This window comes from Artemia sp. Qi Xiang Cuo, chromosome 19 (assembly GCF_049724085.1).
Source record: "Artemia sp. Qi Xiang Cuo chromosome 19, ASM4972408v1, whole genome shotgun sequence".
Taxonomy (NCBI): Eukaryota; Metazoa; Arthropoda; class Branchiopoda; order Anostraca; family Artemiidae; genus Artemia; species Artemia sp. Qi Xiang Cuo.
Genome location: NC_142812.1, coordinates 24,662,836 through 24,690,673, shown reverse-complemented (window position 1 = coordinate 24,690,673; position 27,838 = coordinate 24,662,836). Strand labels below are relative to the sequence as shown.

Genomic DNA, 27,838 nt, shown 5'->3' with positions numbered 1-27,838 from the left:
TTAGGGATGAGTTATTTATGATGCTTGATCGCAATCTCAGGATGCACTCGAATGGAGATAAAATAAGCTGTTTTGCATTTACGGGTTTAGTCTTGACAAAGCAGCTATTATTAACTGAGCAATCAACGGCTCTTCAAGCATGACAGGATTATCGGTTATAGTAAGTTACGTTGTTTGATAGATTAGGCAGAGGTCCCAAGCCTTTGAATTTGATCTAGTCTATATGCTACCACCCTAAGCATAATACCAAAATATTTCTCAAGGAAATGGAGCCCAGGAGAATGAGCAAATTGGGGCAAAATTGCAGTTTAACGGCTGTTCTGAAGGAGACATGGTCATGGCACTTATGTATTATAGCGACCCCACTCAAGAAGTTTGATCTAATCTGTCTGCGCAAAACCGGTTTGGGTACTTTTCAATTAGCTGGCACCCACGCGATATATTGTACACGGGAGATGCTTAAGAAACTAGTCATACGGGTATCTTTCAACAGAGAATTGGATAGAAAACCGTGGTTTGTCATTTCGTTTACAATATTTAAACTTTTGTTTTTGGGGATTTAGGGGGGGAGGTACCTAGGTTAGGTTATGTATTTAATACATGCTATACTTTACCCTTCCCCCATCCCCCTAATGTGCAATATATAGCCCAAATTTGTTTCTAAACTATTATATTTTCATTATGTTTTGGTTTATTTCATTAGCATTAACCAAACTTGACTTCTCGCGTGAGTACCAGCTAATTGAAAAGTATCCCGGTTTGCCTGTCTGCATTCCGAGACAATTAGCTTAGGTACAGTGAGATAAACTACTATATTGGTATATTTTAATATAATTTTTAATATATAGAGTTGCTATTTTAGTTAGGTTAAGTATTTAATATAACGTGTTCTGAGTGGCCTGCTTTCTATATTTATTTGCTGTAGCCTCCATAATTTTCTTAGTAAAGTATTATATTTTCATTTTATTTAGGTATATTTCATTAGGACTAACCTAACTTCACTTCTTGAGATAGGTCGCTATAATACATAAGTACCGGGGACAACATAAAGAGTAGTACTATTAGGTTCCTTTTTTATGCTCTTTCCAAATATAATGATCTTTTTTTGACAGTGCACCCCCCCAGCCGCTGATGGCCCAGATGATGAAGAATCCACGTTAGTGGAATCTTGATTTTTACTGGGAAACTGCATATTCTAAACTTACTGAGTTTAAATTCATGTATCAAAGTCACTAGCATAAACACATTTACCTAGTTTTAGAAAATGAGGAATTCAGAATCACCCCCCCTCCATTGACTGCAGCCCTAACCTGAAATGGGACGCTAGCTACAATCCCAAATGGCAGATTCTAATATGCCTTTTTCTCAGTGTCTAGCCTGTTTCAAATGACCAGTAGCAGACTCTTTATAAAACTGGGTAGCCGGAAGAGTGGTAGCAGTGGAAACTTTTTGGGGAGGGGGGTGAGGACTCATTCAATTTGAAATTGTACATTCTAGTGCCCAATGTAGGCCGAAAGTAGTCGAATAAAACTCATTCCCCTTCCCGTGTTGTTTTTCACCCATAGCCTAATAAGAGATGATTGTTTTCCCCAGTAGCTGAAAATTGGTAGGTTTTCCTTTTTCACTTTCCCCACATGTGACAACTCCACATATGTCGTTACACAAGTCTATATTCAGGCAAGTGCAAGGTATTCTTGAATTAAAATGAGGGTGAACTCTCAGGACGGCCCGCATTGTTGCCGTCAACATTTGTTTTACCGAGCGTTCTTTTTTTTCGCCCTGTGTGTACGTCGCAATGCTATTCTATGCCTATGCACCTCTAAGAAACGATAGGTAAAGAAAAGAATCTGGCGCTAAATCACAAAAATATATAAGGGAGGCGCAAATTAATTTTTGAAATCTAGGGGGCTATTTTGTTTGATCGATTATTAAGAAGGTATTTATAAAACAAAAAGGTATTTTTCAAAATCTAAGGGGGGAGAGTGAAAATCTAGGAGGGAGCAAATGCTCCCTCAATTGGTGCACCTGAAATAGTCATAACTTATCAGCAATAAACTCGGAGTTTTTAAGGGATTTCGGTAGGCGGCTCTTCAGAAGCATCTACATCAGGACAATGGAAAATTAGATGGAAATATTGTTTATGCGGAAGTTGTAAATTTTAATTTTTTTCAGCGCGTGGACCTTACGAGGGTATATCTTAACTACATTTTAGTATACTCTAAATCTAGCTATCAAACAGTTAGTTGTAACGAACTGGAGCGACTCAGGCCAGTGGCAACTGAAACCAATCGAAGCCTGAAAAAATCTACCTGATTTTTTTAAAAGGAGGAAAACGTCACCAAAAAATCGAAGCCTGAAAAAATCTACCGGATTTTTTTAAAAGGAGGAAAACGTCACCAAAAAATCGAAGCCTGAAAAAATCTACCGGATTTTTTTAAAAGGAGGAAAACGTCACCAAAAAATCGAAGCCTGAAAAAATCTACCGGATTTTCTTAAAAGGAGGAAAACGTCACCAAAAAATCGAAGCCTGAAAAAATCTACCGGATTTTTTTAAAAGGAGGAAAACGTCACCAAAAAATCGAAGCCTGAAAAAATCTACCGGATTTTTTTAAAAGGAGGAAAACGTCACCAAAAAATCAAATCCTGAAAAAATCTACCGGATTTTTTTAAAAGGAGGAAAACGTCACCAAAAAATCGAAGCCTGAAAAAATCTACCGGATTTTTTTAAAAGGAGGAAAACGTCACCAAAAAATCGAAGCCTGAAAAAATCTACCGGATTTTTTTAAAAGGAGGAAAACGTCACCAAAAAGGCAAGTGATCTTAATGAAAATAACACCATTACATCCAGCATATCAAAGAACCATGCTGTAAACATTCAAAGCTATTATCTACAAAAATTTTGGAACTTTGCAATTTTTTTCCCCAGAAGAAGGGTCACGGATGCACGTGTTTATTTGTTCTTTTTTTCCATGAGTGATCGTATCAAATCAGTGGTCCTAGAAGATTGGGAGACGACTCAATCGGACGAACGTTAAAAGTTCTAATGCCCTATTCCAGTGATCAAAAAGCTTATGCCACGGGAAAAGGGGATTTTCTGCCATTTTATAGTACCAAACTACGATTTTAGCCCAAACAGGACCAAGCTGCCATCGACTGATAATTCTTATATAGCTAATCGATTTAAAAGTATCATGCCGCATGGCGGCGCTTTCTTTCCTAAGAAGTCACATAGTCCATACAATATAAATGGTTAAAATATAAATTTATCTTAAGGCTTGATTTAACTATGTTAATTCACTTGCTTTTTCATAGAACTACGTTCAGCTTTAAACAATCGCACATAAGGGATTATGAAGGGGGAATGGAGGGTTATTTTGTAGGGGTGAGGTGCCATATACTTAAAAAGCAAATTTCAATATCTAAATTCAATACCTCAATGTGCCTTCACATATATATATATATATATATATATAAAGATTTCTACGAAGGGGGGAGGGAGATTTTTAGGCATGGATTGAGAAAGATCAGAAAGTGAATAAAAACAGGCGTTTTCCAACTGAACTGAAGTATACAGGCGTATACTTCAGTGCATGGGGGAAGGCTGCCTGTCCCACATCTTCTCGCTCTTTACGCTTAAGTTTGAATCCCCCCCCAAATTTGTTAAAAACGACTACTAAAACACAAGGGCAGTTGAATTGGAATACAAAGCTGTTTTAAACCAATAAAAACCTTAAGTTTAACTAGCGAGGGGCTTGGGAGGGGGCAGCCCCCTCATGCACGGAACATTTTCTGCTCATTTTAATTCGGATCCTTACTTTCAGTTGAATTTTCTTTTTATTTAATTTTACTGAAAGCAAACCCTGTTTCTGATGTATTGGTATCTCGTATAATATTTAATATTTTAGAAGCCGATAATATACTCACGGGCGTAGGCAGCATTAGGCAGCATATTGTCTAGGGGGGGGGGAAGTCGATAGTGTGATGGAGTTTTATCAACTGCTTTTCCCAAACCATCTGCTTTTTCAGCCATATCTAATATAAGTTTGAAGGTGTAGGGGGGGGGCAGCTGCCACCCCGCCTGCCCCCCTCCCTCCCTACGCCCATGAATACACTGAATAGTTTTGAAATTGAAGGGCTTGTTTGCATCCATTTTTGTTTCTATTTCAAATTCAACTATTTTGGAAAGGTAACAAAAAATATGTTTCTGACATTATGTGACTCATTGGTGTGTTTTGGCGAGGCCCCCAGCCTCGAAAAAGAAAAACATTCATTTTTACACAATAATTTTTTTGAGTCATTCTTCTTGTCAAAGGCTTTAAGTTTCAAGTAAAAAAAAAGTTGCCCTTTCATAAAAAAAAAAAACTTTAGTAAGCTCTAATCGTACTCTTCAAAACCGCCCAGCGCCAGTGCATTTATGTCTTCCCATGGGCGGTTAGCTATGGATCATGTTTAACTAGGTCGTTTTTGTAATAAGTTAATCTAATCTAAAAATCTAATCTAACATTAAAATATTAAATATTTGATATATAGTAGGCCTAAACATATGAAACTTTACATGTGTATTAAAAATAAGAAGCGGTGTGTGTGGGGGGGGGGGTATTTTGCATAGGTTTGGAGCTTTGTAGTGGTTGATTATAAGAAAGGTAGTGAGTTGTGCATTGGTGACTTTCTGTCCGGGAAGTAGTGTGATGGTGAATTTAGTTACAACCTTAAATACTTGGAATTATACCTCGTCTGATAGCTTTTTTAATACACCAAACCTGGTTAGATCACAAAAATTAATAGGGAAGTGCTAATTTCATCTTTCAACCAAGCAATCTTTCGAAAACTTGAGCCAACCTGAAAATTAAAGCTAATATCCATGCTTGATATATATCGCATAATTGAATTTACACCTCTTTTGAGTAACACACCTCTAATTACACCTCTAAATAAACAACACCTCAATTAAGTGATGTTAAGAGGACAATGCACCCATCAATTTAAGGATGGGTTATTTACGACTTTTAACCGTCATCTCAGGATACACCTGATTAGAGATAAAATAGGCAGTTTCCATTTACGGATTTAGTCTTAACAAAGAAGCTATATCAACTGAGCAATCACGGCTCTTCAAGCATGATAGGATTATCAGTCGTTGTAAGCTATTTTTTTTATAGTTAGATTTGAAAGAGCTCTCCGACCATTTGAAACCTTTTAAAATCAATTGAGCTTAAATGCTACCACACTAAGCATAAGACTATCTCTCAAGAAATGAAACTGTAGGAAATGAGTATATTAGTAAATTTCCCCCGCTCTCAAAGAACGCTTTAATATTTTGTTTAGTTGAAGTTGTATGAATAGGTAGTTTTGAAGATCTTATGATTAGATATGTCTATGAATAGATATTTCAAATCAATAAAAGATTTGATTTAACTAATTTATGTTTAGTCTGCATATTGAACCTACTATCCCTACACTCCTTCCTTCCTATCCCTGCTCCTTCTCATAGGGAGGACATCAGTGAATTCTAGCAGTTGTTTCAAGTAAGCCTGAAAAGAATCAAAACATATTAACTCCATAATCTTGTTTTTTGGGCTTAGAGGCAGGAGCACAGCTAAGGGGAGGGGACTCCCCCCAAAAAAAAGTCTAATGCGTTGGGACTGCGTGTTGACGCCTTTGAACTTTGGGCGTCTTAATTTTGCTTAAGTGTCTGCAGTTGTCGGCAGACTGAACGATTTTGTTGGCAAATTCTTTATATCCCCCCCCCAAACTTAAAATCCTAGCTTCGTCCCTGCTTGGACGGGGCTGTATCTATTAGATTAAAGATATGAAGTTGCTAATAGCCTAGGCAAAGATGTATATATGCAATCTGATTGGCTATTCCTATTAAGCAGATTATCAAAACTTATATTACTCCATTAACAATTATGGTTTCGAGTCAGACGCAACCTAGTTAAGAACAAATTCTAGCTCAGAAGTAACCGACAATTTAAAAACACGATTTTTAGAAAAAAAACAATCGTCAAGTCAGGAAGAACGGTCATTTAAAGAAGAATCAGGAATGCTAATTATTAGTTCTATTAACATTGATCGTAAAATTTTATTGCGAAAACAAAACTGTGAAAATTTTGACAAATAACCTTAAACCTCTCAAAAATGGTGTCAGAACAAGATGAAAACTGTACCATTGGAATCATCATAATTAAAAACCTATATAGGAGAATTACCGTCTCCCATTTGGAGCAACAGGAAAAATCATGAAGAGGGCATTGATGTCTCATTTTTTTTCTTGTAGGACATTGAAACATCATAGAAAGGTGCTTAAGGGCTTTTTTGAAAGCTAATTTCTATAGCTAGTGTCTTTTGTAAGTATGAAAAGACAAGATTAAAATAAAATTTTGACCAAAACTGCATCTTCATATACATGATGATAAATAAAAGTTCGAATAGGGATATCCTTAAACCTCTTTATGTTGACAAATAACCTTAAACCTCTTTATTTTGACAAATAACCTTAAACCTCTCAAAAATGGTGTCAGATCAAGATGAAAACTGTACCATTGGAATCATCATAATTAAAAACCTGTATAGGAGAATTACCGTCTCCCATTTGGAGCAACAGGAAAAATCATGAAGAGGGCATGGATGTCTCATTTTTTATTCTTGTGGGACATTGAAACATCATAGAAAGGTGCTTAAGGGCTTGTTTGAAAACTAATTTCTATAGCTAGTGTCCTTTGTAAGTAAGAAAAGATAAGATTGAAATAAAATTTTGACCAAAACTGCATCTTCATATACATGATGATAAATAAAAGTTCAAATAGGGATAAATCCTTTTAATAGACATTGACAATTCCCAAAAAAAACACTGCACGTTTGGCCGAAATGTCAAGTACTTTTTGTAGACTTTCACTGTCTATTAAAAGGATTTATCCGTATTTGAACCTTTATTTATCGTCATGGAAAGACAGTGTGGTCTTTGAAATTATCTACGTCATACAAGATGATATAAAACACTTATCTTTTACATGATGACATATTCATTCTAAGAAAAAAGAAATTAAAGAAAGCAAGTGGGATATTACTAAGGACATTGGCGAATACGACTATGCGTAGAGGCACTATAATTCATTTTTAAACTAGAGCAGCTCGCCCTTACAGAGGAATGAAACTAAATCTAGAATCAGAGTACGAAACTATCGAAAAAATGAGAGTTAAATCGATCGAGTTCATTCAGATCAACTTCCAAATTCAGGAGAGATGGTCCAAGTTAGCGGCTGTATTGGCATGGGATAGACCCTGTGTTTAGCACCCGGAATGTGATAAAAAAAACACTAACTGTAAATGTAGACCGTTAGTGTAGTATCGCCATTTCTGAGAATTTAGTGCGGCTCTGAGAAAGTGGGGGAGCTTTAGTCAGAATGTGGCCTATGTCCATGTTGCTGAATTATGTTACTATTTACTGTCCAAGTATGTCAAAAGTGACTCTAGTCTAACGTATCGAGTACTCATATGGGTTAGACATTTATATTCTGTAAGTTTAAGCCTTCTTCGGGGTGGGACTATCAACACTGCTCACAAACCGCTGATGTTTTTTATGGCCCAAGAATGAACATTAATTTTCAAAGAAAGCCTCCTTTATTGTGTATAACCGAAATAATAAATAATTTTCCCCAGCTTCATCCCATAGATCAAATGGCTGTGAAAATTGGACGGGGATTTGTTCGTTCACTGATACTGATATTTGGGGTTACTTCTAAGCTCGCTTTTTAATGGCCAAATAGAATAATTGGTACTCATTAGATCCCCCGCCCCCCTCGACGATGCTATTTGACAATACTGTCAACATACCCATGTAAAAAAAAGGCAAATATGTCTAAAAAAAAATACCATCAATAACGAAATAATATTTGTTCCATCATAGGCAAGAACGCCAACTTATATTAGTACCCATTTAAAAACCAAAGTGTAAACACATACAACAAGTACTGACAAAACCTATCCTCTCCACACAAAAAAAGTGACCCTTTGTCCGCGTCTCCGGAGACGATGCGAACCTGGTGCCTAAATTTTTCAAGTTGCGTAGGCCGTTATACTTGTTCCATAGTTTGATAGTCACCTACGGAACCGGTTCCGTAGGTGAATATGCTTCGATCAGATGTGTTCTGAATTAAAGAGACGGATCCTGATATAAAGCTTGTGATTAGAATTAGGACAATGAAAAAATGAGGGTGCTTTATTGCGGAGCATATTTAAATTAATGCCTTCTATTTTGAAATAGTTTCACCCTACCCTATTAGATTTTATGTGATGTTTACCGATACCCATTTATAACGCCTATGTTTACGATTTGAGAGTGCTACGCGTAAATACCCGTATATCGAATGGAAAATTGCTTTGATTATTACAATTGTTTTCATCTTCCTCTAATCTATCCCTTTTTCTCAATGTTATTGACGTCAAAACTTGAAAATATGATAATTTATTTCGAAAGTATATTTTTTTCTGTCACTGCATGGCAACTGAATTAAAGAAATTAGCCGCTTAAATTGTAATGATAGTATTTGATAGAATCTACTTTTATTTAATTTGGTTCAGAACCGTACGAAATTTACTTCTTGTTTGTCCCCTAAGCTCCTTGATTGGAGGCCGGGATTTGCTGATATAGGCCCACTATATTCTTCGGAAAGAAAGCAAAAAAAAGCACACACATATGGGATGCTTTGTTTCATGAGCAGCTTTTACATATATTTTTATTTTTGTGTGCTGCAAAATTAATTATAGTATCCTATGGAGCACTGAGTGTATGGAGCACTCGTCAACTGATTCAGACTTTTTTTTCCGTTTCGCACAAATTTAGCTCGCTTTTTCAGAGCTTATTTGAAACCAGATTAGTCCTATATACGAGTAATACGAAACAGACGAATAAAAGTGTGCTTTATTATATAATGGAAAGAAAAATGAAAACGATGTAGTTTGTTGTAAAACAATTTCGTTTGAAAATCAGTATGCTATTCTCTAGAGTTCTTTCACTTCTCCTTCGAAGCGTTAACGTATTTTCTCGTGGAACATCATCGCTACTTGTGGATCAAAGAAAAAGCTAAAAAGCAAAAAAAAAAACGAAGAGGAATTACTATTGATTGATAAAAACAAACATATGAGTTTCTTGTGAAAAATACTACCCCAAAACGTTGGAGTGAGTTTCAAGAACAGTTAGGATAATGATAATCTTGATCAGAAGTGGGTTTGCAGATGTGGTTTAATGGTACATGACCGCTGTATTAATAGTTCTTCCAATTTTTTCTTTTTTTTAATTGCAACAGAATAAAAGAAACAAGAAAATAAATAATCCCAACTTATTAATTCACTGAATAATTTTCCATTCCAAAATCATAATTGGCAATCATTCCATAACATATTTTTCATTTCTGTAAAATAGTTTTAAGAGAATCGAAAATCGCTAGAAGTACCATTGCTTTAGAAAAATTCTTTTCAGAATTATCCAAAAACGTTTTTAGCAAATTCAAACAATATAAGAACAAATAAATATGGTTAACCACGGAATAAAAAAAATATTTAAAAGTAAATGCTTTTAACTTAGCTGCTTTTATTTTTTACGCAGAGAGCACTTCTGTCCATCTTCTTTTTTTCAAAGTTAGTAATGTAGAAGATACGTATTCGAAAAAAGTACTGTACAAAACACTCGCGAGGAAATAGGTCACACGAAATTGGGATTAACAGTTGGGACGCTCTTTCCCATGCTCGCCGTACGATTCCCTCGTTCCAGCAGTGCGTCATTTCAGTCTGGATGATGTACTCTAGTTTTTTGCAATACTCAATCAAGGAGATTGCAGGAACAAAAAGGTTTGAGAAGTCTGAATTGGCTTCTTCATAAACTTTCATCCGCATGAAATCAAACACTGAATCAAAAAGAGAAATACCTGATTCAAATAACCCAGTTCTACACTTATCACACGAATGCTTTTCCAGAATCTTTTTTGCAGAATACCCCACTGCGTATGCAAAATTTGATTCCTCTGTTAAGGTGAAAACCTCAACATTCTCATCAAAATCAAACTCGTGAGGCTCATGAATGTCGCTGCTATCACGTCCGGCTTGCACAATTCTTTTTGCATGAGGGGTAACTGATGAAAAAACTTCGGATAAAAGAGGTTGATGGAAAGAAAGTGCTTCACAAGTACCCGTCGAATTTGAAGAAACAGAACAGCTTCTAAACTGTGCTTGCTTGTAAAGGGCAGGAGAATTGCGACGCAGTAGGTTTACCGTTTAAACCCCCAGAGCATCGTAGTAAGCCGTAGAAATGCTCTAGACTATCCTGGTTAAGTCTCCTCATATAAACATATTTAAACCCATGCTTCATCAAATCTTCTGATAGACCGAGGATGGCAGAAATAGTCAGCTGCCATCCCTCTGCAATATTGTTTTCCCAACATCTTTCCCCACACTATTAACAAATTTTAAATCGCCTAAAAATGAACTGGCCGACCTAAAAAATTGGAATGATGCGCTTTCCCTACAAATTGGGCGTCTATATATTTTTTTTTTCTAAAAATCCAAGAGAATTAACGCAGTCGAACAGCTTATCAAAGAAATTTACAACCTTTGCTGTTCCTGCGGCCTTCGGATGTAACAAACCTTTACTCACGTAAAAATTGAAACAATAAAGAAACAATAAATGGAAACAATAAAGAAAAAAATATAGTGTCTAAGACGAAACTTGGATTCGAGAGGCTTAAAACGTGCTAGTCTTTTCTGCATAACTTTTTTTTTTGCTTTGAAACTTGGAAATATTGGAGTTTACCATTAAAAGGTGCACCTTCCGATAAATTGACCATAAGTTTGGGGGTAAGTAGCCAAAGTATTTGAAATTGAGCTATAATACAGCTGTGATGTTCCGGTCATTTATTGTCTTTATAATTAGTGTAAAATTGTATAATCTTTCCCTTAATCTTTTTTGCTTGCTAACTATTTCTCACTGATTAGGCTACAACTTTGTACTAACCCAATAAAACGTGTATAACTACGGTCAATTTCCGGATTTCTCATTAGCCTATAACCTTTAGCCTAGACTCGGTCAGTATTTGCTAGTTTTCGGCTCACTCGGGGTTCGGGTCTTTGCCCTGGGGCCCTATTCCGAATCTCTCTGTCTCCTCGAAAAGTTTTTTTTATAGAATCTAGGGGAGGAAAGGAATCCCGCCATTCTGTAATTTTATAAATTTATATTTTGATAGCCTACAACATTGAATTCTAAGTAGATCATGGTATGTTTATTTCTTAGCTATCTCATTATGGTAATAGAATAGAACTTTTCTGAAGTTAAAAAAAAAACAAAACATTTCATAGCCTACCTGTTATTTGGCAAAGCAAGTAATTTGACTCCTTTTTCTTTTGCATTTTTTCGATTAATATCGCACCCTTCGAAAAAGCATCGAACGCCCATTCTGGTTGCTAGCCGGCAACGCTTAATAATAATCAGTTTTTTAAGCACAATACTTTTTCTTTATATCCATATCGCCCGATTTATTCTTTAATTTCAACCTGCTAATATTCGACAATTACCCAGTCACTCGACGTATGAATCACGCTCTAGCATAATTTATTGGCTTGGAGCGATTAAGTAGTACAGCATTTTGCGTCTAGAGGCGCTGAGGTACGCGGTGTTACTTTTGGAGAGTTTTGTCAGTACTTTGTATGTGTTTATACTTTGTTAAAAACAGACATCTAGTCTATTTGTCAACAACGCTACTTGACTACAAATGTACTTGCGTTGTCTTAAAAACCAGCGTTTTTAAGAACCCTAAATCTTTAATCGGGAATGCCTGGGAGCTTTTAATGGAAAGGGAGGCTGAACCAGCCATAAAGGGGAGCAAAATTATTGTTCTCTGTCATAACTTTGTTATAGACTCAGGAATTCCCAATTTCTTATGGGTACTCGGTAAAAACAATTGGTTCTGTTAATAAACAAATGAATATGTACCACAATAATTTTCGGCGAGTAAAAACAGCAAATGTTTATAATCACTTTATTTTCTTATGAGCAGCTGTTCAACAGCAACAACTCTAGAAGTTGATGGAACGTAACAAGATTGAAAAAGGGATTTCTTTTGTCTTGTGAGTGTCGTATTTCTTTGTATACTAAAACACCCAAAATTTGTGGGCGTTCTTTGTCTTCCAGAGGGGGGGGGGGTGTGAGTGGGAATGCTCGTCATAGCATGCGCCCACGTAGTATACGCCTATATAAGTTATAGTTACAAATACAGCATGAACAGCACAAATGCAGAAAATACAAACAACCCGCGGTTCTTAATTTTTGATTTATGTTACTCAAACTAATGCTATTGCGCTAAGAGAGCCAAGGCCACTGTCCTAGATTTTGAAGACATCCTGTTTTGTATCTTTGTATAAAACATCCTAAAAAAATGCTCCCCCCTACATTTGAAAAAAATACATATTTCTGTGTCTTCACGAAAAAAAATCATGCATCCTCCCTTCAATTTTGGGAATTTGTGGCGAAAAAAAATCCAGAATTAAGGCTGGTTTATCAACAATTTGTTTTCTAGGGGGGGGGGGGGGTAAAAAATCATATCAAGGCCTGAGAGCGTAATTGTCCTATTCAGTTAAACCAAATTTCTGGAGAAAAGACAACCATCTAACATAATTTCTTCAGCTCTTTCTAATTGTCAATAGAGGACTCGGTTAGTCAGTACGATGCACTGTTGTTTAGAATTGAACAATTCAATCAACAAACAGAACAATTAGCAACAAACTTGATGGTTTATAAGACTCTTAGAATAGCGCTCTTTGCGTTATGAACTTTATTATGATTTAAATACTTCTTAAATAACTGAAACCCTGAAATTAACTTAAATTGAAGTATATTCATAAAAAAGACATCTTCATTTAAAGAAAGAAAAGTATTTGCATCTCTAACTGCAAGATCAAAGTCGCCCAGCTTTGTATAAACTAAACTTTGATTAGCATAATACCTAAGAAAAAATTAAACTTGAAATATTAAGAAAACTTGAAGCCAGGTCCAAGACATAAAGCAGCCAAGTGCCAAGGACATCAAAACAAGAACCTCCTTTACCCCTTGAACCATCTTAGTTCTATTCATCCTTTGAAAACCATGATGTTCCAAGATCCTGTTTTTGGTTGTTTCAAAATTATCAAGTTTTTAGGTCAGTACCAAATTTTCGTTAGTGTTGCCACGTTGAACCGTGAAAATAAATGAACCGTGAACAAAACTAAATAGACAAATTTGCAATGCTCTTCGTCCGTAAGAATTCTAACCTTGTTGATTTTCAAAGACAATTATACCTTCTATGCTATTTGGTGCCATGTGTTTTAGCTTCCCTTGTGCAGCTTCATCTTTACATGAAACAAACTTGAAAGCACAATTATCCTACACTTTTTTCCCTCGTGTTATTTAAGATAAAAAAATTCTTTACGTTTAATCTTGGATTGTCAGGTAATGATATTCACTTTTAATGTATATTCACTTTTTTTTAGCTTTTCAAGATTCTTTAGTGTCAAAGATATATGGGTCAAAATATTTAATAATGTTTTTCTCGGATGAATTTTCGGGCACTAGAACAATTTCACTCCTAAAGAGGTAATGAAAAGGCTGAACCTACAAAAGTTTCCATCCGCGGTGAATAAATGCCCTGGTGTCTCCCGATAAAACCAAAAGTGTCCTGTTAGACAGCCAAGTCTGGGCTGTGATTTCTTGATATAAACTATGCATATGCACTTGTCGCCTCCGATAGGACATTTGCATACGAAGAATGGCGACATTTTCCCCTTCTATTGGCTTGAAAAGCCTCTTCCCCTTAAAATATTTGAGGTATTATTGCTTGTGAATAATAATAATTTACTTTTGACCCACTAACATTATAAAAAAGTGAAATAATAGAAGAAAATAAAAATAAAAACATATACAGAAGAAACACGTACAAAACGATATTAACTATATAAAAAAACTGTAGGCCTACTTGTTAAAAATCCCGACCCCACTCATGTTTTTGATCTGAGTAAAACCGGTTTCTCTCTGTATTTCAGTATGTACTCATTGATAATCAGCATAGCTTGAATCTGAAAGAAATAAACTACAATACAAATAGATTTTAGTTAAATATCATCCTCGGCGTCCCTGGGGCTGGCAAAGGAGGTTTGGGGGGAGGAAGTTTACTTTAAAGCGGGGATAAGTAGTGAGGATTTAAGATGGGTAATTTCGGTTCGTGGTAATTTTTTGGGTATTGGAGAAAGGAGGAAATATATTGGGAATTATAGGATTAAAAATGGTCCTTACCAGTGTCCTATGTGTGGAGAGGAGGAAGATCTTATCCATTTTGTGGGTACATGCCAGGAGTTAAGAAATTTGAGGAGGGAAGTGTTTTCAACAGATTTTGGAGGGGTGGATTGGTTTGAAAAATTTTTAAAAAGTAGAAATTTTGATGATTTTAGAAGGTTGGGTAAATTTGTAAGTGGGTATGGCACATAGAGAAACTTTTTTGATGAATTGTGAGTAATTTAATGTTGTTTTTTTTTGTATTTATTTTTGTTTTGTTATTTTGCCATGGCCCGAAAAGGCTTTTGTTGCAATAAATATCTATCTATCTATTTAAAATTTAGAGTCGGTATTATGGTTATGTTTGGTTAAATTAGGTAGTTATAATATAATGCGTTCTGGGCGGCCTGCTTTCCATAATTTTCTGCTGTCATTTTCAAAGCTTTGTTGATAAAGTTTTGTTAATGATAATTTCATCATATTTTGGTATATTTCATTAGGATTAACCTGACCTCACTTCTTGGGTTGAGCCGGGATATTTAACAAGTACCTTAAAAACAACAATGCAAATCAAAATAATTGCATAAGATGATGGGAAAGATGTGACCACAAGCAAGCCTGCTCTTTTAACTTGGCATCCAGCTTATTATAAGATTAAATAAGAAAAAAACAAGTTTTTTTTAACTGAAAGTAAGGAGCGACATTAAAACTTAAGACGAACAGAAATTATTCCGTATATGAAAGGGGATGTCCCCTCCTCAACGCCTTGCTCTTTACGCTAAAGTTTGACTCTTTATCGCTTTAAAACAATGAGAAACTTTAGCGTAAAGAGCAAGGTGTTGAGGAGGGGACATCCCCTTTCATATATACGGAATAATTTCTTTTCGTTTTAAGTTTTAATGTCGCTCCTTACTTTCAGTTAAAAAAACTTTTTTTATTTCCTTTCTGAACGTTTTTAAATTAATGCAGGTTTTGATTTTGGCTCACCGTGTATGAGTAACTAAAACGAAACTTGTATATTAATTTTACCTTTTTTTCGGTTAAATTGCTTTCTCAAAGATGTTTAATTTTATTTATGAACTTTTCTATTAGTAATAAATATGCGTAGCTAACGAATTAAGTTACGCAACAAACTTTTATATTCGTATATTTTTTTGATGTATATTGGGGGGATTCGCCCCCCTAGTCAATACCTAGCTCTATACGCTAAAGTTCAAATTGTGTTCCAATTCTTTAAAAATGACTCCTTAATCACAAAGACCGTTAATTAGAATAAATATCTCTTATGAAAGTACTAAAAAAACTTTAGCGTAAAGAGCAAGGTATTGACTAGGGGGCGAACCCAATCATATACGTAATAATTTATGCTTGTTTTAATTTTTTATGTTGCTCCTTACTTTCAGTTGAAAAACTTGTCTATTTTATTTAATTTCTGATCGTTTTTTTAAATAATGCTGGGAAATCCGACGCCCCCTTCATAGCAATGTCCCTTTGGGTCACTTAAAAAGGGGCACCAGAACTTCGAATTTCCGTTCGAATGAGAGCCCACCCGCGATATTCTAGGACCAATGGGTCGATACGATCACCCCTGGGGAAAATAAACAAAAAGACAAAAAAAACAAAACACAAAAAACAAATAAACACGCATCCATGATCTTTCTTCTGGCAAAACATACAAAATTCCACATTTTTGCTGATATGAGCTTGAAACTTCTATAGCCTAGTAGGGTTTCCCTGATACACTGAATCAGATGGTGTGATTTTCATTAAAGTTCTATGCCTTTTAGAGGATGTTTCCCCCTTTTTTTGAAAATAAGGCAAACTTTTCTCAGGCACTTAACTTTTGATGGACAAGACTTAACTTGATGAAACTTATATATTCAAAATCAGCATAAAAATTTGATTCTTTTGATGTACCTATTGGTATCAAAATTCCGTTTTCTAGAGTTTCGGTTACTATTGAGCCGGGTCGCTCCTTACTTACAGTTTGTTACCACGAACTGTTTGATGTCAATATATCGGTGGCACTAAACATTCGACTAACCTCTCGGTTCCTATACCAACGAGGAAGATATGAATGGAATTTACAGTGACGGATGTACAATGCTCTAATTCTCCAATAATCTAATCTCGAATACAATCCTGCATATCACTAGTATTAAAAAATGGGCGCAGACCTGCCAGAAAAAGAATGGAATGATAACAGTAAGTTGAATAAAGTTGAATAATTTTAAAGTAAAGTAAGTAAGTAATAAAAATAATAAGTAAGTATAAAACTATAAAAGAACAAGCATAAAGACAAAAAAAATGAAAAATATAAAAGAATAAGTAAGTGAAGTAAGTAATTTGGTACTTGTATAATATGCGCCCTACCTAATGTTCTTTTAATATGTTTCTCTGACACCCAATCCCAATGAAATATACCAAAGTAAGATAAAAATATAATACTTTAGAAACACACTTGGACTATAGATTTGCACATTAGGGGGGTGGGGGTAAAGTATAGCGGGTGTGCATGCCTAATATGTTATGTACACTTATTGGTATTGTTCTATTAGCTGGGGAACACGTGAGACAGCCACTCGAGAAAAGCAAATATTAAATAGGCATTACCCGGTAATTCCTATCTGACGCAGAATAAACAAGGGGTTTCTCACTCCGGGAACTATATTTAAACTTTAGTTTTGGGGTTTAAAGATGGGGGGAGGGTACCCAGGTTAGGTTAGGATACGTATTTAATATATGCAATGCTTTACCCCCACCCCTCTAATGTGCAAACATATAACCGAATTTTGTTTCTAAACTATTATATTTTTATCCTATTTTGTTTTATTTCATTAGCATTAACCAAACTTCACTTCTTGCGTGTTGCCCAGCTAATAGAACAGTCTCCAATTGTTCTGTTTATTATGTAGTAAGAATTATTTTTAAACTTCACACGGTCCAAATACTTTACCACCACCACCACCCGCCCACTAATGTGCAAATATATAGCCCAAGCCCCAAACTATATATTTCCATTTATTCTGTCACTTCTCTTTGTCTTATCCACGATCACGCACAGCTGAAAGAAACTAACGAAAAAAAAACGGTTTTTATAATGCGTCAATGAATGAACAACATGAGCGGTAGAGTGTTCATCATACGAGTGCCATTAATTTTGTTGAATAAAGTAAGTTGAATATTTTTTTTTTCCTGTTTTAGGTTGTCATCTTCTCTGTATTTATTTGTCTTTCCCAGTCAGTGCCATATGGATACTTCAGTGACAATTCAATAGCAGTAGTTGCAAACGATTCAGGTACGGCACATGCATTTAGGTATGAAGCCCCCGTTGCCTGGTTGAGTCAACCTAAGCGAAAAACGCCGAGAAGAAGGGTTGATGACCCCAATCTAAGCTTCAAAGAAAGGAATCGTCTTGCACAAGGGTAATTATAACTGAATTACTATTGAAGAACAGATACATAGAGCTTAAAAATCATCTGTTAAGCATCATATTTGTATAACCTGAATGCTAATTATTATTATTATTTTTTTTTAAGCCAGTGCAGCTTGAAATTTCATCTTTTGAATTACAAGTATTTAGTGACCAAGGCCCTAACCAGGATTTTTTTTCAAAGCGGGTTTTACTCTTTTTTTGGGGGGAGGGGGGGGTACACAAAAAAAAATAAAAAAAAGCATACAAAATTTGTTTATTCATTTTTGTCACGTTTTTACGAGTCAGAAAAATATTTGGGGGGGGGGGGGGGGTTCAAACCCCTTACCGTCCCCCCTGGATACGGCCTTGTTAGTGACTGACAACAAAAGCTCATGATTGATTTCCGTTATAGCACCGGTGCCAATTCATGAGAAAGAGGGGGAGGGCTGAATTTTTTTTTCTAAATCCAAGGGGTTTTTAATTTTTTTTTGTTTTTAAAATGAAAATACCAAAAAGGATAATTTTCCAAATCTAGGGGACAAACAAATCCAGGGGAGGGGCAGGTACCCCCTCCCAATTTACTACAGATTAAAAATTAAGGTAATTTTCAAAATCAACTCTATGTATAACTTACTGTGCAAAGGGTGCCAAGCCTTAACCTATAGACATAGAACAGGGCTCTCCAAGTTACTGGTTCGCGGGTGGGATGTGACCCATGAGGCCCTCTCATTCTTTTCATCATACAATTAGAAAAAAACATGAGTAATATCAAAATCTGCTTTCAAAATACAATATTCTTATAAGCTCCCAATAGAATTATTCAACCTTGTCTCGCAAGGCTACTAGGGCATTTACAAGTAGTTGTTACTACCAATTATCATTGAGCTTCCAAAAGATCACATGTTAGTGGAATTTTAATAGTTTTTTTTTTTTGTAAGATTAGATAAAGTGGAAACCCTTTTTTGTGATTTTTTTTTATAAAATTAGATTTTTTTTAAAAATGGCATGCCGTTTCCAGATTATGAAGCAGTAAAGAACTTTTTGAACGCGAAAAGAAACTTTAGTCGGAAAAGTCTAAATAATTTAAAAATATGGCTTTTGGTGAAAATACTATTGCCCACCACATTCCAGACACAGGCGAAAACACTCGGAGACATGTCAGCAAGTTTGGATATAGTTTATTTGTAATGGATGCTATAGCGATCACACCGAAGAAGTGAAGGTATGTTAATTCTAATGAAATATACCAAAATATGACGAAAAAAAAATTACTTTGGTGCCAAAATCATTGAAAATACAAAAAAAAATTATGGAAAGAAGGCCGCCCAGAACACATTATGTTAAATACCTAAGCTATTCACCTATACTTATTAAATATTTATTTAAAATATACCGGCAAAGTAGTTTCTCTCGCTCAAGCTAAGCTGATTTGTCTCCGAGTGGACACAGAAAACCACTTTCATTACAGGTCAAGAACAAAATACGGTCGCTACAACACGTAAGTACCTTTGACACTTCTCCGTTAAAGAGAACACACCCAAAAAGTGAAGTTAGGTTATTCTTAAGGAAATATACCAAAACACAATGATAATATAATACTGTAGAAACAAAATTATGTAAACTACGACAAAGAATTATGGAAAGCAGGCCGCAGAGAACGCATTATATTAAATACCTAACCTAACATAACCCCTAACCACCTCTAAATGTTATATATTTAATTAAAACATACCTATATTATAGTTTTTTCGCTCAAAATTATCAAATCATCATCAATTCCAGAGAGGCAAACCGATTTTTGTCAGATCTTTGACGGTATAATTCTTGAGTATGTTCCCTTTAAGAAACAGATACCATACCTTTCTTTCTCACAAGAAATTCACCATCGATTTCGTGGATAATACAATCCTTTTTTCTCGTTTTTAGCTGCTTGGGATGTAATAATTGAGGAAGAAGCGACAACTGGTCAATGACAGCGATGCCATCACACCCTTAAATTTGATTAACAAAATTTCTTGTTCTACCCGCTCAAGCGTTTCTAACTTCAAACCGTACAAAGCAATTATGATCACATTACAACATTAAAGAAAAAAAGTTTCGTACAAATTGTTGACTGATCGCCAAAATTTCGTTTTAGCTTCGGAAATGACCATTTGTAGATAAAAGCTGTAGATACCAATTGTTGTAGTCTTTGCAAGTTACGCAACCAAATATTACTTACTTTGCAGATCAAAGGCGTATCCAGTATTTTTGTTGGGTGGGTGGTTTACAAAAAAGATTAAAAACATCAAAAATTTGTTTAAATGCATTTTGTTATGTTTATGAGTCGTAAGAAATTTAGGGAAGGGGGGGGGGCTCAAACACAGCATCCCCCCCTCCATCCCTGGATACGGTCACGACGCAGATATTACGGCAAAAAACTTTAAAATGCAACAAGACTGAAATTCCCAACTTTGAACTAGTTGCATTACAGCCCTTTCACGAAAACTGGTCAATTAGTTTACACTTAAATTCACAAGTTAAATTAAGTTAATTAAATTAAGTTTTATTTACATATTAAATAAATTGATATATTCATATATTAAATAAATTAAATATTAGTCAAATTTACTTTTCAATAAATGTTTTTATTATTAATGCATGATATGGATCAGAAGAGAAACATTTAAGTAACCAATGACATTAAGTGATAGATATTTATGAAGTCGAAGCAAAGGCCATACAGGTGATAACATGGGTACTTATATCTTTACTCAGAATGTTATGCCATGTTGCAATTCCGTTTAAATTTTATTTTTTAATAAAATCCAGTTTTTGTGTGACGCCCACATTTGGACAGTCAGTCATTTTTGGAACATCAACCTCTACCAGAATCAGTTGTAGAGGGGGAAAGGAGAGCAGGTACTTGCCCCGGGTGCAGGGTCCAAAAATCTTAAATAAATAATCTAACCATTTTGTAATTCTGGAAATTTATTTTTAATTAAAATAGAGTAGATGAAGCAGTTGTCAGGAAGTATATGCCAGTTCAATCCAAAATTTTCTTTTTTGCAAATCTTCATCACTATTCCCTAAAAATAAAAGTTAGTTGACCAACTACATAAATATGACGTAGATAATTTCGGAGACGTCACTGCCTTTCCATGACGATAAATTAATAAAAGTTCAAATAGGGCTTTTAATCGACAGTGTTTCACAAATAGGGATAGAAATTTACAAAAATGCCAGATATTTCGGTCACATATGTAGTGACCGTCATCAGTAGTAAAACTCTGATTTTGGTACTGATGACGGTCACTGCATGTGTGACTGAAATATCTGGTATTTTTATGAATTTCTATCACTGTTTTTGAAACACTGTCGATTAAAAGGATTTTATCTCTATTTGAACTTTTATTTATTTGTGGACCAACTTTAATTAATTTTAATGTTTTCTGGGATATCTTGCATTTCAATTTTGTTAATAAATGTAAATTTTGTTAATAAATGAAACCTTTGTTGAAAAGTAGCCCACAATTTTTTGGAAGGTAGGGGAGGGGGATGCTAATCAAGATTTTTCCCCAGACACCAGAGAGGCCGGAGCCACCCCTGATCTCTACCTTGAAGCTGTAAAAACCATAGTTCAGGACTGTCTTTTGAAGCGGGCTCAAAGAGTGGCAATCCGGGAGGTAAATAAATAAAAAAAGCTTTCCGAAAAAGAAGTCTCTTAAACAAAAGAAATATGCCATATTAAAACTTAAGATGAGTAGAAATGAAGTCCTATAATAATTCAAACTTGAAACGATCAGAAAATATTATCAAAGAATGTACGAAACCCAAAATGAATAGAAATTGAAATGAATAATCGTGATAAAATAATATAACAGATATTAATATTGATGAATAAATAGATTCTAAAGCAATTAAAAATTAAATTGAATGCTCAAACCAACTGAAAATGAACGTAAATTACAACAAACCACAGTTTGGCAGCTTCAACTCTTCCTAATTGCTAATTTTTAAAACTTTATTGTGTCTTTTGAGTTATTTTTAAAACTATATGCAGTTCGAACAATTTGCCTAAACTTTTCAAAAAATCGACGAAAATTAAAATCATTAATATAATAAAGACATTGGAATGAACTAATAAAAACAAAATGAACGTTTAAGATATAATGGTATTTACTTCGGGAAATCTCAGCCATTCAAAATTAAAGTTTTTATTTAACAGTAATTATTATTTTTCAAATAAAGTTTATTATTTTTCAATGTTATAACTTTGAAAAACATTTAAAATACACTGATTTCCACTAAAGGGGAAATGACGTCATAACCTTAAGAACGTTTACGGTTAGAGGAGGGAGCAGTCGTCAAACACCTGTGTGTTTTAAGTTTGACTTGTGCATTCATTTTTACTTTTAGTTATTTAGAATTTATTTTTTCAAATATATTGGTATCGGTTATCTTTATGTTTGTTGTGACAATTCCTTCTAAGTTCTGTTCTTTAGGCTTTTATTTATTCTTTGATAGTCACTTCTGGTCGTTTTAGGTTTTAATTGTCATATGGCTTTGTTTCTAACAGTGGCGGATCCAGGGGGTGAGGGGGAGGGGTGCGCCCCCTAACGTATTCTAAAGTAGTGTATAGCGTCAATTAAACTTGCTCCTAACGCAAGTTTATTTGATCAACCTATTTTGCCCCCCCCCCTATAAAAATCATGGATCCGCCCCTGGTTTCTACTCCTATTTAGTTTTAATTTGGCTGTTTGATTTTCTCTTGAAAACTTCTTTTGCAGAAAGTTTTTCAAATATTAATTTCTGGTCAATTTTGTTTGCCGAAGTTTTGGCATTAATTTATTTTATGGATATTTCTCCAGTTCATCATGTGTTCTTGAAAATTAAAATATAAGATTCTATTTCAAATTCTTAAGTTGTATAAGGTGATCTGAGCTTTGGTTTCGATTCTATTGAATATGATTATTGCATAAATTTCATTTAATTTGAAATCAAGGCTGGGAGCGGTTCTTGAACTAAAATTTTGATTCAACAACAATTTCAAAATAACATACTCGAAAGAATCTTCCTGAGAGAATGTTCTAAAGATTATGCATGAATTGAAATTGAACAAAAGAATAAATATATATCAAAGACCACTCAGTTCTCTATATTTTTGACCCTTTAAGCGCTTTTGATAAGCATAGTTGAAAGGTCAAGTATCATACCTCTGGAGATGACACGACCCTTCAAGCCCGTGGAGAAAAGGGTTGTAATCTATGAGGTTTGTCTAGTGTTTACGTTTAGTTGTTGTTATTGGGAAGTAAACAGACATTCTTGGGGGAGAGCGAATTTTATGTTGGGAGAATTTCGTGTGAGGGGTATTTTCCAAGGAAGAATTTTTCATGGGGAGGAAAGTTTCTGAGGAAGGCCTTTCAAAGGGAAACTATAAACGGAGAATTTACCAGAATTCTTATAAAAAATTCTTTATATTTGGTTTACTTTCTTCTTACAAATTTGATTTTAACATCGAGATATTCTAGGAAAATTAACCAAGGAAAACTTTCGAAGGAGTTGCGATTGTCCGGGGGATTTTTCTTTTCGCGGTAAAGATTCTCGATGAGGGAGTTTCACGGGGACACACTTTCCATTGAGACATTGGGAGTGGAGAATTTCCAGTAAAATTTTCCATGGAGGAAAATTTTCGGCATGTTTTGAAAAACGGTTAAAAATTAGAAGAACAACAAGTCTTTTTTCAAAGGAAAAATAATTTTCCTGACGTAATTATCCGCAACAAGATTTTTGGTTGAGTTTTCAGCAGGGATGGAATTGTCGGAGGGATGTGGGATCTTACGCCAGAGGAACTTCCCAAAAAGAGGGATTTTCCATGGACGGAAAAGGTGTGTTTTCTGGAATTATTTGAAAAAGATCAGAAATTAAATAAAAAATCAAATTTTTCCACTAAATCTAAGGAGCAATATTAAAACTTAAAACGAACAAAAGTTATCCCGTATATGAGAGAGAATCCCCGTCTTCAATGCCTCGCTCTTTACGCTAATTTTTACTTTTTGCCCCAATTACTTAAAAAGAACTCCTGAAACACAAGAGCCGTCTAATTAGAGTAATGAGATTGTTAAAATACAAAAAAAACTTTGGCGTGAAGAGCAAGGTATTGAGGAGGGGTTATACCCCTCATATACAGAACAATTTTTGTTCTTTTAAGTTTTAGTGTTGCTCCTTACTTTCAGTTAAAAAAAAAACAATTTCTTATTTATTTAATCACTGAAAGGCTCAACCGTTTCTCAGTGGAAAATATTGAAATTTTGCTTCAAAGGCAATAGCCAGAAATAGCCAGTGGCTTATTTTTCGTTATCCTGAGCCCGAAGAATTCCAAATCAGGGTTTATGTAATATTCGTATAGAATTTCTTCTGTATTTTATTCAAATTTGGGAAAAAATTGTCTAAAATGCTCTTTTTGTTATTGAATTGCTTTGTTATCGAATTTTGCCAAACCTTAAAGTTAATCTGAGCAAAAAAAAATAATTATAAGAAATATTGAAATCGATATATCGAAAGTAAAAATATCCATATATCGATATATCGTTTAATCAAATTATCACCCAACACTAGTTGCAAGGAATTGCAATCGCAGATGTAAGTAGTCACTTTCGCAAGTAGTCGCAGACTCAGTCACAAGTTGTCACAGTCGTAAGTAGTTGTAGTTGCAAGTAGTCGTAATGGCAGGTAGTTGTAGTCACAATTATAAGTAGTCTTAGTCGCAAATAAAGGCAGTTGTTGTCACAACTAGTCGCAATCACAAGTAGTCGCAGTCACAAATAGTCACAGTCCCGATCGCAAGTAGTTGCATCCATAAGCAGTCAAGGTTACAAGAAGTCGCAGTCGCAAGCAGTTGCAACAAACGGGTATCTCTAAATCTGATAAATGTCAATTTTGTATAGCTAAAAGGTGCGTGGGATGTGGCTTGTTTCTCTCCGAGTGTTTTTGACTCGTAAAATGAGCATTAAAAATTTCAATTTTCAATCGGATGACCCCCCCCCCCCCTAAAAAAATAAGCTTTTATGATAACCCTTTTCACTTGAAGTGGTTGCATGTATTATTTTGTTAAAAAATAAGACACAAAAGTTGTTTCCATTAGACACAAAACGGGTATCTCTAAATCTAACCAATCTCAGTTCTAGGAATACATCTAAAAAGGGTAAGAGGAGGGGGCTAATTTCCATCCAATCATTTTCAACTACCCTATCAACTCTGAAATTTTCAACTTAATACCCTCAACCGTTCCTGAGGTATTACTGATACATCTTTTTTGACACTATGGGTTGCACGTAGTGCATTTTGATTTTCTTCAACATCCCTCTCGACCTCCTGAAAGAGTCACCTTTTTACCCTAACCCTTTTTAGAGGCCCAGAATTAAACAAGCCCCCTTTCTCAATAGGCAACGCTCTACGTAAACAGTGAACAACTTTCATAACTTACAGCTCTTGCACCAGGGGGCTCTCGAAGGTCGTGTCCCCATAGGCATAATGGTTTGACCTCATACTATTTTGGCCATCTTCAAACTATTGTAGGATAACTTTGGGACGGGAGGACAACTTAAAAGGGCGTGGGATGGGGCACAATACCCTCCAATCACTTTTGACTGTTAAAATGAGCTCACAAACTTTCAATCTAAAATCCAATGAGCCCCCCCCCCAAATAAAAACAACCTTCTACCACCACCTGTTTCATGTAAAATGGCCGTGGGGGAAAATAAATAATGTATTGAAGGCTTGTGGCTTTTTACTACAGGCAGCGCTAAACTGTTCCCTATGATATAGCCAGGAAACTGACACAGTCGGATGGAGTGCCCTCTATATACATCCGTATAGAGTGCCGTAAATGCGTGCCGTCTTGTCTAAAACTCAGGCGACTTTACCCCACGATGAGTTGACGTTATTATTATTGTTGTCCTCTGGAAAATTTAAATAAAAAAACAATGTTTTTCAACTGATAGTAAGGAGCAGCATGAAAACTTAAAACGAACAGAAATTATTACATATATGAGGGGGATTGCCCCTCCTCAATATCTTACTCTTTACGCTAACGTTTTTAGTACCCTTAAAAAAGCTCCTTATTGTTCTAATTTTCCAACCGTTTGTTTTTTTCTGGAATCGTTTTTGAAAAACTGGGACAAAAGTCAAGCTTAAGCTTTAAGAGCGGGGTATTGAGGGGGGATGGAAAACCCTCCTCATATACGAAATAATGTCTGCTCGTTTTAAGTTTCAATGTTGCTCGTTACTTTGAGTGGAAAAAAACTTGTTTTTTTACATTTAATTTCTGATCACTTTTTAAATAATACCGGTAAATCCGGCTCCCCCTTCACGGAAAAATTCTCTAAACATTTCAATGCAGGTGAAAATTTACCCCGGACAGTTACCATTAACATCTTCATATGTAAAATTGATTCGACCGAGAGAAAGTAAGACAAATAAAAAGAGTTTCATATAGGAATTTTGGCTAATTCCCCAGTGTAAAGTTTCCCCCGAAAAGTTCACCCCTCCGAAAACTTCAACCCCCATGAAAAATTGTCACTGTGGAAAATCCCTTATCAATAAATTCACTCCCCACCTGAAAAATATATGTATAGTTCCCAATAACAAATACTAGCCTACACGTAAACAAAATGGCAATTTTTTCAGATTCAATATTTCAGAAATATATCATTCAGTGTTGGTAACGCTCACAACAGCAATGTCAGACAGGTTTTTCTTCACAAAAAATTAGAGCAAGAAAAAAGACCTTTCCGCTGCGAACGGTTGCGAAGTAACTAGGCTCTTTTAAACTTATAAACGTGTAATTTACATAAGTTTCTATGAATTCTCATCTGATAGTAACCCTGATGAAGATAATGTAGATTCACTTTACTAAAGATGCTTGTAAACTATTTTTAGTGAAAGTTGCTACAAAACCAATTTCAAAACCACTTTTCTGTCGTTCCAACTATTACAAGAATTCAGCTGGAACGAAAAAGTTACTGTTCAGTAACGTTTTGTCGAATCTGGAACGCATCCAAAATAATCGTTCGATGGTTATTAAATCACCGAGCTTTTCCTTCATACGGTATTCACGTCTTTCATTTCTCCTTAGTTCCGTTTCAGAACATCATTAAAAGAAAGTCATTAATCCGATATATTGCTTTTTTTCGAGTTTAATACGCACTCCTGCTAAAATGCCGAAAGCAGTTCACTTATTAACTCAAAACTTATACAAGATTACTAAAACTGATTATATTTGATCTGAAATTTGTTTCGATAGGCATATCGTATTTGAAATGATTGGTAAATGTTTATATCACCTAGCTAATCATGCTAAGTTACACAGCGGGTGGCTGAAACCAGTACATTTCCAGAATACTTTTACTATCAGAATCAGTTGGTTGCCGATCATCTCAAGAGATGAGACGTGGCTTTGTCTCACAACTTGGGTATTCACTTGAAACGTTCAATAACTTTTTTTTGGGGGGTGGGGGTAGGGGGACGGTACTTATAAATTTATGTTTGGGAGAAGAATGCAATCATTTTTTTCTGGTCTTTTCTGGTTTTTTCTGGTTTTTCTAAATGAAACCAGTTCTTATGAGCTTTGTTATTGGTTAATTTATTACTAACTATTTTTATTTGTTAGTTTTAAGTTTTGTTTAATTAATAATTGCGCTTTTAGCATTAACTTTATTAAAAACCTTTGTTTGGCAGTCTGAGCAGTTTTAAAACCAATATATTTTTTCTAAGGTAGTTGCTCCTCTTCCCCTGTAACTGCTGGTACACATTGTGCAATGCAGTATCACTGTTAGTATATGCTTATATATTCGGTAGGTAGGCTATCTGTAACTGAAGTGACACACTGTTTATTTGAAGCTCGTTTATTTTTGTGACGAATTCACCAACGGTGAATTCGTTTTTTTTATGAACTTCGGTTCAATATTCTTTTTTTTCTAGAAATGGATTCTCTGGGAATGGCAGATAATTCCGTAAGAAGAAGAAACACCGAAACTTCCTGTCTTTCAGAGCCAATGTTGTGCTTATTAACTTATTTTATTTATTTCGTTGTGCTTTGTAAATACCTTTTTTTTTTATATTCGAGTAGATTAAATTTTGCTTCAAGAAAAAAA

The 27,838-nt window shown here is 35.0% G+C and overlaps 1 protein-coding gene and 1 long non-coding RNA gene across 3 annotated transcripts in view; one reads left to right on the top strand and one right to left on the bottom strand.

Annotated features, from left to right (window-relative positions):
• LOC148940642 (serine protease 42-like) overlaps positions 1 to 20,052 on the bottom strand; it is a 71,408-nt gene extending 51,356 nt beyond the window's left edge. Inside the window, exon 1 of one of the 2 annotated variants that reach the window (XM_089104728.1) lies at positions 19,565 to 20,052. The gene's annotated coding sequence lies outside the window, so the exon portion shown is untranslated. Of the gene's footprint in view, positions 1 to 7,872; positions 7,960 to 19,564 lie in introns of those variants that run through there. The other variant, XM_089104727.1, reaches the window with a different exon arrangement.
• Positions 40 to 27,838, top strand: LOC148940641 (uncharacterized). The gene is made up of 3 exons (XR_016143332.1): positions 40 to 160; positions 17,495 to 17,715; positions 27,666 to 27,838. It is a non-coding gene; the product is annotated as an uncharacterized LOC148940641 (long non-coding RNA).